This window comes from Siniperca chuatsi, linkage group LG7, assembly GCF_020085105.1.
Source record: "Siniperca chuatsi isolate FFG_IHB_CAS linkage group LG7, ASM2008510v1, whole genome shotgun sequence".
NCBI classification, from domain to species: domain Eukaryota; kingdom Metazoa; phylum Chordata; class Actinopteri; order Centrarchiformes; family Sinipercidae; genus Siniperca; species Siniperca chuatsi.
The window spans coordinates 30,387,161-30,399,659 of record NC_058048.1 but is presented as its reverse complement, the minus strand read 5'-3'; the positions used below and the strand labels follow the sequence as shown (position 1 = coordinate 30,399,659).

The window sequence follows — 12,499 nt, the reverse complement described above, 5'->3', positions numbered from 1 at the left end:
TGATGACCAGGTCTTGGTAGAGGTCCTCCAGCATGGGAGGCTGGTTTAATTTGGCTGTCTTGGAGCAAGGATCCTTACGACACGTGGACTGTTCAAATCTGTCATCCTGTCATTCAGTGGGCACTTGGCCTAAGGGCCGCCGGGTTATTCTAGAAAACAACTAGTTTGTGCGACGCGTTGTCTGATACGTCAGAAGTCAAGCGTTTATTGAAAGGCGTTCTGAAAGGCCACACTGGAAGGCGAGGTGAAAGGCTGGCTACTCAGCTGTCCGGCAAGCAGGTCTAACGGAGTATACTGGTGCCTTAAACCATACAGCGTGTGTGTGTGTGTGTGTGTGTGTGTGTGTGTGTGTGTGTGTTTGTACAGCTATCTTTGTGAGGACCACCTAGAGTTATTAACCTTTGGAGTGAGGACCATTTTGCAAAGTGAGGACATTTAGGCCGGTCCTCACTTTATTTTCACTGTAATGGCCTCCAGAGGCTGTTTAAGTGTTTCTCTCAAAGTTTCAGAGAGGTCCTCAGAAAAGTGCCAAACTGAGAATAAATGTCTATCTACACGTGTGTGTACATAATCTGAATACACACACTTTTTGCTCTCTATCGCCCCTATTGACATTGCTGATTTATTGCACCGGAGCAACTTAAACTACAGAAAGACTAGAAAAAGGCAGTCACAAGGTTTTATTAGTTAAAATGAAATACAGTATATGAAATTTCATTTTGGTTAATTTAATCTACTTTTGTGTTATACTTTTAAGATATTAAAAAAAGTTATAATTTGTTTTAATCACTCATAACATTACATCTAAAGTGGAAAGGGTTCTTAGACCCTACCTGAAAACTAATTTAAATGTAAACTGCTCAAGTTTTTAAATTCCAAATTGACTTTTTCTTCATGTTTAGCTACTTGTGAGTAATTTGTGTTGTGTAATGGCCTGTCAGACCACAGTTTTAACACTCTGCATACAGTATTTGGATGGTTTAAATTCCAATAGCAAGTAACTACTGCTTTTGTCAGATGAAACTGGGTGTTAGTAGATTAGTGTTAGTAAATTTTACAAGCACCAAAGCATGCAAAGCATCTGTCTGCTAAGATAAAGATAACTAAAGCTAAAACACATATTTACTTTTGAGTGTATGTACACATGCATACTCACAGCATAAATGATGCAAACACTGGAAGCAAATTTCCAGAAGAATACCAATTGATGATATATTGAATTATTACAGAGACTTATTTCCAGCTGAATACGTCAACATTTATGTAGGCAAACTACTTATTTCCTGGTGCACAGAAGTTTCATCACTTAATGTGGTGGTGGTTTAGAGATTACAAAGGAAGCTAAGGAAGCTAAGTTAACTTAAGTGCTAGCTGCACACACACAAGCTAAAATGACTTTCTGCCTTTTCCTCCTCAGTTTACGCCTGCTATTGTTAGCTACACTAGCGGCGTAGCTCTAGGGATGGCAGTGTCAGTCAGTGGGGTCGACCACTTTGGTCCAGACTGAAATATCTCAACAACTATTGGATGAATTGTGATGAAATGTGGTTCATTTCATGTTTCCCTTAGGATGAATTGTAATTACGTTATGATCCTCTGACTTTTCATCTAGTGCCTAATGCCATAATAATAAATGTCATAACTAAATAAATGACAATAATTTGTGTTTAGGGCTAATTAGCAAATGCTAATGATAAATGTAAATGCTAATTAGCACACTAACATGCAAAACTAAGATGTTGAACATGGTAAACATTACACTTGCTAAACATCAGCAAGTTAGCATTGTCATTACGAACATGATAGCATGCTGATGTTAGCATAGCCTAAGTCCTAATCTTGTTATCTGATACTAAATGTGTTACATAAAAATGGAAGGCCTTACTATATTAACTGCAGTATGACAACTGAAACTACATTGTAAAATTTTGTTCTTATGACATTGTTCTTCAACCTGTGCACAACTTAAGTACATGAAGTTTTACATATGAATGTAAAAGTGACAATCACAAGATGACAATGATACAACCCAGAGCAAAAACTTGCTGCCCACATTTGGCTTTTCTTAATCTTTTGTTACAACGGCAGCCGCACATTCTCATGTCTGCTTTGTTTTCCCTACCATATAGTGACTCTCCTGTCAGCTTGACCCCTTTATGTATAAATTTGCTTGTTTTCATCTGCCTGCCTGGTTTTGACTTAGTTTTTGACTAGGGCTGCACAAGTAATCGAAATAATATCGAAATCGCAATATGACCAAGAGCAATATCCAAATCGCAGAAGCTGCAATTTTTTGATAAAGGTAAAATGTGTGACAATACAGCATTATAACGAAGTACTGTAGAGCTAAAGAGATGCCCTGGACTACAAATCTTGTTCTTCAGATGTAAGAAAACATGTTTGTTTGGTACAGACTGCAACAAATGTCACATCATCATGATTTTAATAGTTTTTCTGTGAAAATTAGAATTTTGATGCAAAAATTATCATTCCCATTAATTGTGAATTATATCGCAATCGCAATATCTGTAAAAAATAATCACAATATGATTTTTTTATCATTTCATGCAGCCCTATTTTTGACCACAAGTAAATGTTTACTTATCCTCTGTCTCGTGCATCTGGGTTCAAACTTGTTTTTATGCTAAGCCATTACATCTTTTGAGAATTATCTTATTTTGTGGTTACTGAATTCTTATGTTTCATATATATGCCTCTAAAGGAAAGATGAAATTAAGCCAAAATCTATCTAAGACAAGTAAACCCATGGTCAAGAGAAGAAGAGCAGAATCAGATATCTGGAACTGAGAAGAACTGTTTGTAGGTACAAATACACAGAATACTTGTGTTAATTCACCTCAGTTGCCTTCCACTTTGCTAGCCCTGCTCACATTATCTACATGTGGCCTGACAGAACAAAGGGAAGAAAGACTTTTACCTACATAATTACTTACACAGACATGTTTTTGAATAGTGCTTTCACAGATATTGTTGCTGTGTTTAAAAAATAAATGTTGCTATCTTCTGGTAACCTATTATTAATTAAAACACACATACAATGCATGATGAAAGCACATGCAGCTTTACTTCTCACAGTAGCTACAGTGCAGTGATACAGAACAATGTTTGATGGGTCTGATGTTCAGGAGGCCGCTGGAGTGAGTGGAAACTCAACCTGTAGTTGGACAGTTAACTGTGGCATCACTTTGGACAGCCAGTCACAGACCTTGCCTCCAGGGTGCCTCACTGTCCTGCCTGGTGTTCCTGGCTAGGCTACTGAATGGGGCTAGCTAGCAGGCCTCAGACTCTGACAAACTGTGGCAGCCACTGAGCCCCCTCCACAGCTATATCATGTGGCTGGATAGCCGTCACATGAACATGGCAACTTTCTGTCTGCCATATGGATGTTAGACACTTTGAGGAAGAGCCACTCCTGGTTAAGTGTTAACTGAAGGTAGTTTAGAGGCTCTGGGCCACCTTCTACCTCCTAGTTCCTCAATGGTACCTGAAACTGGTCTTGGGATGCCTACACAGTCACCAAAGTAAAATTAAATTCATATCACTTTGCTATTTAGCTAACTCAGTGAGCTCATGTAATAGGATCCTTACTACTAATTTCTAAACACTTCAAAGCTGCATTAGCAAACAAAGAACACAAGAAAAATGAATATCATGTGTTTTGTGTTATCACTTTATCCTTATTGTCAACAGCAACGTTAAATGAGTAAGTAAACTCAAATCTGTAGAACTGAGGGTCAGCATGTGATTAAAAATACTGTGGAAGATTTAGAAAAAAGGCTAGTGAACAGAGAATCATAACACTTTAATTAAAGGTTGGGATGAAAAATGTGTCAGATATACAAACCATGCTTTGAGTCAAATTAAGTATTCATTCAAATATAAAGCATCAAAGTTAGTCATCCATTTTTACTCACCTTTTATTATTATTATTTCATTTTAACTGTAATTTTTTGAAGCTGTCGCAGTGAACTGGACTGCATACACTGAAAGGTGTTAATGTTTGGTCCCTCATGTGTGATATACATCTGTGGGGGCAAATAACTAGGTACATTTAATCAAATACTGTACCTAGGTACAATTTTGAGGTACTTTAATTGAGTATTTCAATTTGTACTTTAATGTACTACATTACATTTCAGAGGGGAATATTGTTTTGCTTTATTTTCAACATTCTAGCCTGTAATACAGGCCTGTGTGTCAGAGCTGAGAAGTGGAGAATATTGTGGTGCACTGGCAGCCTTCAGCTCAGGCTTAATTGATGGCCCATCAAGGGGAGGGGCTCTCCCCCCCTCACCTGCACTTGCTCTGCTGCCTACAGAGCGTGTTACGTGCCCTTCCCCACCTTTCAATTCAGAGCGACCTGCAGTCGGGAGTTTTGGACAAACACGGCAGGACCCTGGAGAGATTTAGAAGAAGAATTGAGAGACTCAAACTTCACCATAGCAGATGCGAAAGGAGGCTTTTCCAGACAGCTTCAGTGCAGGTAAGATTTTATGATGTCTTGCTCTTGAGTTTTGCTTCCACATGTCAGCTAACTTTACAATATTATTTTGCCAGGATGAAACTTATTACACTACAATAATTGTCAAATAAAGCCAAGTTATAGTATATTTTAGGTAGAAATTGTGTATTTTTGTATATGTGAACTTAATTCTGACCGTAGGAGTTCTAACAAGCGAATTAACTCGTGCACCACTAATGATAGACGCATTAAGATTCCACTAGCTTCTCTGAAAATATAGCAAGTGGCCAAATGTAAGTTATAACCTTCATTTAAAGATAACCATTTTAAGCATTTTTAAACGTAGACTGTACCATTTTTCTCAGTTTGTGGAAATAACTTTAAATGCCTGTGGTTCATAAGTGTTTTTGTGGTGTTTCATGTTGTATCCTTAAGTATCACATGCTATAATTTTTAATATTGTGTGAAATTTTGGGACATTTCACTGTGTATTGATAACTGTGGAAAAAGAGTTAGAATGCAACGATTGTGGCAGTAAAGTTCAGCTTCAACTGTGAACTAAACACTTGAGTTGAAATGCAGTTTAAAGATGCCATCAACCTGAGAAAAGTCACTGAAATAGATGTAATCTATTACTAAGTAACTAGTAACAGTACTTTTTTTTAATTTGATCCCAAAACAGCTCTGCTCTCATGGCTTGCTGCCTGAATAATTCCTAATTTATCAGCTACTGTTAAATAGATTTACCATTCCTATTGTTTCTCTCACTCCCACCTCTGTGACTGTCCACCCAGTTAACACAGTTGACAGGATATTTTAAAGGGAAACTGGCATCCTGGCACAGAGATGACCAACAGTTGCCTTTTTGAACACTTTTTTGGGAACACATAATACAATACAACTGTGCTGCCATAAAGTCGCTTCAGTATAGATATGTTTCTTTTTTAACACTGTCAAAAATGTGTTAACTATATTATATGTTGTAGCACTGAGCATAGTTAGTGATGGTGTTGTACTGGACATGTTTCTGGTTTTTAATATTCTTACCCCCTTTGTAGTAGGGAGGACAAAAATAGAAACACTTCTCAATATAATGCAGTCCAATACAACACCACCTTTAACTATGACTTCAGTGATAAACAAGAATTTAATTGACAGACTATGACAAGAACAACTTAACATGAGCTTTGTAAAGGTAGAGTTTATGGCATGGTTGTGCTAAACTGCATTAGACTGTACAAGTGTAATACAGTGGCTGCTGAGTGTATATATCAGTATCTGGAAACAAAGCACAAATAGCACATTGCCTGGTGGGAGACTTGAGATGTCTGGGAATGCATGTTATTAATACAGACCAAACTCACTAAATGCAAATATACAGACTCCAGTGTGTGGACTGTAACTTCATGTACTTATGACAGGGTGCCCAATTCAGTTTTTAACATTGTCTTTTATACATTAGATATATGAATGCCCTTTTAAATGTACTATATAAGTAATATATGAAATGTCTTCTCACTTGAAAAGATGAAAGCAGCACTAAAGCATCACTGTCCAGCTGTACTTGACTGGAATTTTTTTGTTGAAACTGTTTCAGACAATAACAGGAAATAATCTTCCATCTTCTCTTTCATGTTAGGTCCAGAAGGCGATGGCTGTGATGCCAACACAGGTATGTTACAGAATCTTTCCTCTATCCTGATACAGACTTTTCACTTCCCTGGAATAGTTGTCAGTAGTTGTAATTCAATGTTAAAGGAGGAATTCTAAAATAAAACTATTAACGTAAACTGAGGACATATAATACACACAAGGTTCCACATCTGGAGTCCTTAGAATTTTAGAGATGACAAAAAGAATCAATTCTTATCCATCATGATTCTCTTTAGAAATGTGACTCTCTGTAGAAAGTACTTAATCTGATCGTAGAAAAGGTTTCAGTCGTAGTCATCTGGACACTGTTTTCAGAATCAAGACGTTTCGGCTCCCATCCGGAAGTCATTCTCAATTGTGAAGAAATGGGACGGGAACCAGAAATTAATCTTGATTCTGAAAACAGTGTCCAGATGACTACAACTGAAACCTTTTCTACGATAGAACACTCCTGGATGAATGAGGACTACACCGTCTTACTTAATCTGATTTATGTTGTTCCTGAAGTTCAGGCTGCCAGTTAAATAGATTGATGTCAGGTCAGCTACAGTTATGTAGTCTACAGTGGATGTTGTTGTTATACTGAGCATGAAACCTTTGCATGAGTTTCTTATCAGTGTCTGCTTGTTGTGTACTCACAGATAGTAGCTGATTAAATCGAATTCATATTAAAGTAGAGTCCCGAACAGTATCTGCAACTTTTGACTGTGCCGAGGCCAAGGTGTCAGCAGGACTGTAGCCAGTCTGTTGCTGGGTCTTGTCTAATTGCATACATGTAGAGATGATGCATTACTTCGTCTCTCAGAGGCATTTAAGGTGTGAAAAATAAGTGGATTCTGTTCAAAGATGTCAGCTGCACCGATTTATTAGTCAAGAGGGTGCAAATTTACCTTTTTGTCCACTGGCCAAATGGCTAAGGAATGTTCAAATTTTGCCAGTCACTCAATAGATTACCATTGTTTTTGGCTGGTAAGGGAAGCAAATCTACCAGCCATTTGCATGTTTTATCAGCATTTGGCTGGTGCTAATTTTGTGCCCTGTTAAGTCAAGATTCAATTAAACTCTTTACCAGGATAATCCACTCTGCATCAGTACTGTATATATTATAAACAAACATATTATCAGAACAAAAGACTAATTTGTCTTATTGAATTTTAGAAGTAAACATGCCATGCTTTGTCAGTGTCAGTTTGTGTATTTGGTGTATTAAGTCAAATGGAAATTATGAATGTAGTCTTACATAAAGTAAAAGTATGGAAATCAAAAAAGTATCACACTGTTTTATTATAATACACTTTTACAATAGTGTAGTCCATCTATAAGATAATGATGGTAAAGTGACTCTTTAATTTGTATGTGATTGTTGATGTGATGACTGGAAATTGTCTGAAAGCGCTCATGCTATTTTACTTTCACACTATTTTTTCTGATGATGATTATGCTTTTTGCTTACAGTTGGACTATATCCATGAGGAGCCAGAGTGGGATTCCTTTGGATCGAATTATGCAGCCATACAGGATCGGACCCAGAGTACAAGCCAACTCACACTGCATCATCATCCAGTGATGAGGAAGATTTGAAAAGCCGAGACAAACACAAGAACCTCAGAACTTATGTGAAAAGACAAAAAAAACAAAAGACGAACAAAACAAAATCAACTGTGACCATAAAAACTTGTACAAAAAGGGAAGATGGCAAGCGAGCAGCGACAAAAGACATTATTGTCTCTACTGTGGCCAGTCAGACTTAAGGATTGCGAGACATTTGCAGAGAAATCATATGGAGATCCAGGATGTAGCATATGTCTTCAGCTTTCCATCAGGATCAAAAGACAGAAGGGTTCTTTTGGAACAACTGAGAAATAAAGGAGATTTCAAGCACAATACCAAAGTCCTGGAAAAGGCAGAGGACAAATAGTGACATGGAGGCAGCCCTCTGATGAAGCTTCTGTTAAGGATTATTTGGCTTGCCAATATTGCTATGGACTGTTTGCTAAAAGGTTTTGAAAAGACATCATTCCACATGCAGAAGTAAAACATCATGTGTAACAGAAGACAAAAAGACAAGAAAAAGAGTACAAAGTCTTGCTGCACGCGTGTGCTTCAATAGCATCTAACGCGGTGGATGTCAGGATGTCATTACCAAAAATGTGATGGCTCTGTGGAACCATCTCAGGATGGTGGAAGATAAAGCAAAGGGGGAACTGACACAACAGATTTTAACAGCATACAGGGAGTTAAGCGAGACAGTTCTGGTGCAGGTCATTGTCTTTAACAAGCGGCGTGAAAGGCAAGCATCACGCTTGACTCTTGAGGCGTCACGAGAAAGCAAGCACAAATCGTGTAAATGAGGACATTTATGAAACCCTGTCACCATTAGAGAGAGAGCTGAGCAAGCTACTAACCCGCATAGAGGTCTGGAGAAAAGAGGTGGGAAGGTAGCTGTTTTCTTGACTGAGAGAATGAAGGAATCAATCAATTTGTTGATTGAAAGGAGAGAGGAAGCTGGAATACCTGCTGAAAATCCTTATCTCTTTGCAAGACCTGGTGCGATGACAAAGTTACGGGGATGTGATTGTCTGCAGAAATATGCAGAGGAAAGCAAAGCAGAAAACCTGAACTCCTGAGATCAACCAAATTAAGAAAACAGGTTGCCACATGCTGCCAACTCCTGGATCTCAGCGAACAAGAGCTGGAACAAGTTACAAGGTTCATGGGACATGACATCAGAGTTCACCTTGACTTTTACCGACAGACTTACAAAACCTTTCAAATTGCCAAGATAAGTAAACTTCTGTTGGCAATGGAGCGAACCTCAACCTCAACACAATTGATCTTTCTGTCTGTGGTATGGTATGCGCACTGTAACTGACCTTGTTTTGTCCTGTTCTGTTTCATTGTCGGATTGCATAAACAGTATTCTCATAAGTGTAGTCAAACATCGAAGCATTTCCATGGAGAAAGCCATTTACTTTTTTTATCTGTACAATCTATTATAGCTGGACAATATCAATCTCATTTAACAGAAATTCGCTTTCAGGCAAACCATAGAGATGTACAGTCACACCTTTTACAAAATTAGCGTTAGTGTTACTGTTACACCTCATACTGCTAACTGAAGTAGGATATTTTTAGAAAATGTTTCTGACTCTAGTAAATTAGGTGAAATATGCTAAACAACAAAAAGAAAATAAAGAAATTTAAAGGAAAGTAAATGCTTTTGAGCAAAGAAGGGCTTGGCTGTGTAATTTATGCATAGTATGGTGAAAATAGTGTTAGGTTAACAACTGATCCATACTGTCCAGTGACATGAACAGATCAAGAGAGGATTTGTACAATCTTTTTATGGAGCTCTTTTAATCAGCAGTAGTCTTTGTACTTGAGGATATTTTGACCACTGAGCACTAATATTTGATCATTGTTATCTTTACAGCTGAAAGTCACACGTGGACTTCTGTGACTGTCCCACAGAGGGAAAGGAAGCGCGGCAGAGAGGTTGTTGAAGGTGCGTATTTAAGAATTAGGATGCTGTCTGTGTTAAACCTGTCAATATTATAGCTGCAATTATTAGTCGATTCAACATTTAATCTGCAGCCATTTTGATATAATTTAATCTTTTAGTGATTCTTAAAGCAAAAATGCTTTACACATTTGCTGATTCCAGCTACTTAAATGTGATGATTGGGTGCTCTTTTTTTATGCAGTTGTAAACTGAATATCTTTGAGTTATAAATTTTCACTGTTTTATAGACAAAGCAGTTAATTGAGACAATAATGCACAGGTGAATCAATAATGAAAATGATTATTTGCAGCCCTAGTCTACACTCCTGCACTGCATAGTATGAGGTGTCACTTTCTGTTTGCTATTGTTTTTCAGATGGAGGTTCTGACTTCTTCTCCCGAAAAACAGATATGACCAGGGCAGTGAGGATGGGGACTCAGATATGGAGGGTAAGTTAGGGACTGTCACGAAAATTATTGGGTTAGGAAGGATATTTAATTGTATTAAAAAGGTTGTCCTGGGAACCTTTTGTCTTAAAAAAAAGAATCAATACCTTTCCCTAGTATCTCAAAATAATAGGCTCATTTAATGCCAAACTTATCAAAATGGTAAATATTCCATCCAAAACTAAACTAACGTCCAGACTAAATAAATAGTTATTACAGCCTCTGAATGAGTGCACTAAGCACAGGTGGCTTTGTGGCAGCTGATAGATGTAGATGATAGTTTTGTGCACAATAGTTTGGTTTCAGTTATCTTATGATGTAAATACAGTCCAGAGTGCTGCTACGGGCAAGTGAAAAGTGTTGCTCGCACTGGTGAGATGCCGTCACCAGTACCTATAGAGAACCGTGTCTAATCGGTTTCTAGAAACTGACATATTAGTCATACCAACGAGGAAAATTACACGATGAAGAGAGGTTTGCTGTCCTCTGCATATGGCCAAATGCTCCTTTATGACCTGGGCGCACAAAAGCCATTTTTAAATGGCTATGATAAACCTAGCAATGTCCTCAAAAATGTGTAGTGAACTTCCAGTCTTGCCTCATCTCATAACAGTAATGCCAAGTCGGTCTACTACTGGGTCCATACAATCTATTTCCATTTATCAGTGATTTAAAAAAAAAAAAAAAGAAAAGCCAACTACTAACTAACAGCAGGTCAAGAAGATGCAAAATTCAATCAAACTGCTGAAACTCTGACAGCCGGTCAAAATAACACTGCTATCTTATAATCTTCACGTGTGGCGTTGGCCTATAGTTTATGTTTCACCATGGCAACAGGTATAAAAAAAGGCAGAGTCTCCATTTTTATCCAGTTGGCGTAGAGATATTAATGCATGTATATGCAGACTGTGCACGTTTAGCTTTAAAAAAGTCATCCTGAGTCAGAGCGGGAAAAGTGTCATTAAGTTAACACAATAAAGTTTTATTCAGTGTTGTCCATTAATTCGTTTACCAGACTTAGGTTTCCTTAATTGTGATGAAGTGGTGGAATCTGACTGTGCGTTGTGCTGTAGTCTACTTTACATTTTAAATATATTAGTTCAGCTTTAATCTGATGGGGACAGAGTACAGGGGCCAGCAGCTGGAAAATAGAGTTGAGGGTTTAAACAATATATTGCTCAAAGACAGAGAGACAAGACTGTCAGCTCACCATCTGATCCAGTAAAAAGGGTTTGTTGGCTCTTGAAAAGGCATTGATGTTAAAATACAGTAGATTTACAATTTTGAAATCTTCTTGGATCAACAGCATTCAGCTTTATTTCAGCTACTTCAACAAATGTAGTGAATTTAAACACAGTCAGTGAAATACTGTTAAACACGTTCAGACTAAGCGCAGCCTGTTTAAAAATAAACTCACTTTCTAACTACATCCTGCAGCTGGGGATGGGACTTCAGATATGGATGGTGAGTTAAATGGCTTTCATTAGGACAGTTTATTGTACAGTGCAAAGTCAAGCTGTGCATGAGCCGAGTCAAGAAATCTACATTGTGGTCTAAGTACTGAATGTTAAAGAATCTACATTTTTTCTGTCATCTGTAGAGGCCATGGAGTGAAGCAGAGAGGACTGCTGTCAGCAAACAGTTGGGAAAGTTTATGGCATTACGGCGGGTTCCAGGTAAAGAGAACTGCATCAAATGCATAACACGAGAAATCCTTGGATCAAAGATCCTGGAAGGATGTTAAAAACTTTTCATATAACACAATTGTGACTCTTAATCGAAGATCGCTGTCACGGAAACTTCAGTTCTGAAGACGTCATTTTGCATTATAATTCAATGTTCTACTTTCAATGTCTGGTTGAGCCAGTTGTTGGCATATTTGAACATTGTTAGTTTTCTAATGCTGTTTGGTTGTGGAATGTAACTAAGCACATATGCTCTAGTACTATCGTAGAAAGGTTTCAGTCGTAGTCATCTAGACACTGTTTTCAGAATCAAGGCGTTTGGCTCTCATCCGGAAGTCATTCTCAATTGTGGATGTCACTGGTGAGAATGACTTCCGGATGGGAGCCAAACGTCTTGATTCTGGAAAACAGTGTCTAGATGACTACGACTGAAACCTTTTCTCTGCTAGGAACACTCTGGGACGAATGAGGGACTACACCGTCTTATGCTCTAGTACTGTACTTGCAGATATAGTTTAAATTCAAGGTACTTGTACTTTAATTGAGTATTTCAATTTTATGCAAATTTGTTGTGTCTCAGTTAACAAATCAAAATAAATCTAGTTGTGTACACTGGAGATGGCATTCATTGCAGCTTTTTGGAAGTTGTATGATACTGATGTTTATTGCTAAAGTTTGGTTCACTTTGGTAAAGCAGTAATTGTGTTTTAAAAGTACTGTATCTGTATT

General features: G+C 37.8%; 1 protein-coding gene and 1 long non-coding RNA gene across 3 annotated transcripts in view; one reads left to right on the top strand and one right to left on the bottom strand.

Moving 5' to 3' along the window:
• timm50 (translocase of inner mitochondrial membrane 50 homolog (S. cerevisiae)) overlaps positions 1-12,499 on the bottom strand; it is a 55,486-nt gene that overhangs the window by 23,871 nt on the left and 19,116 nt on the right. The gene's annotated exons all lie outside the window — the stretch shown is intronic.
• On the top strand, positions 4,356-7,634 carry LOC122879035. The gene is made up of 3 exons (XR_006378617.1): positions 4,356-4,504; positions 6,123-6,155; positions 7,592-7,634. It is a non-coding gene; the product is annotated as an uncharacterized LOC122879035 (long non-coding RNA).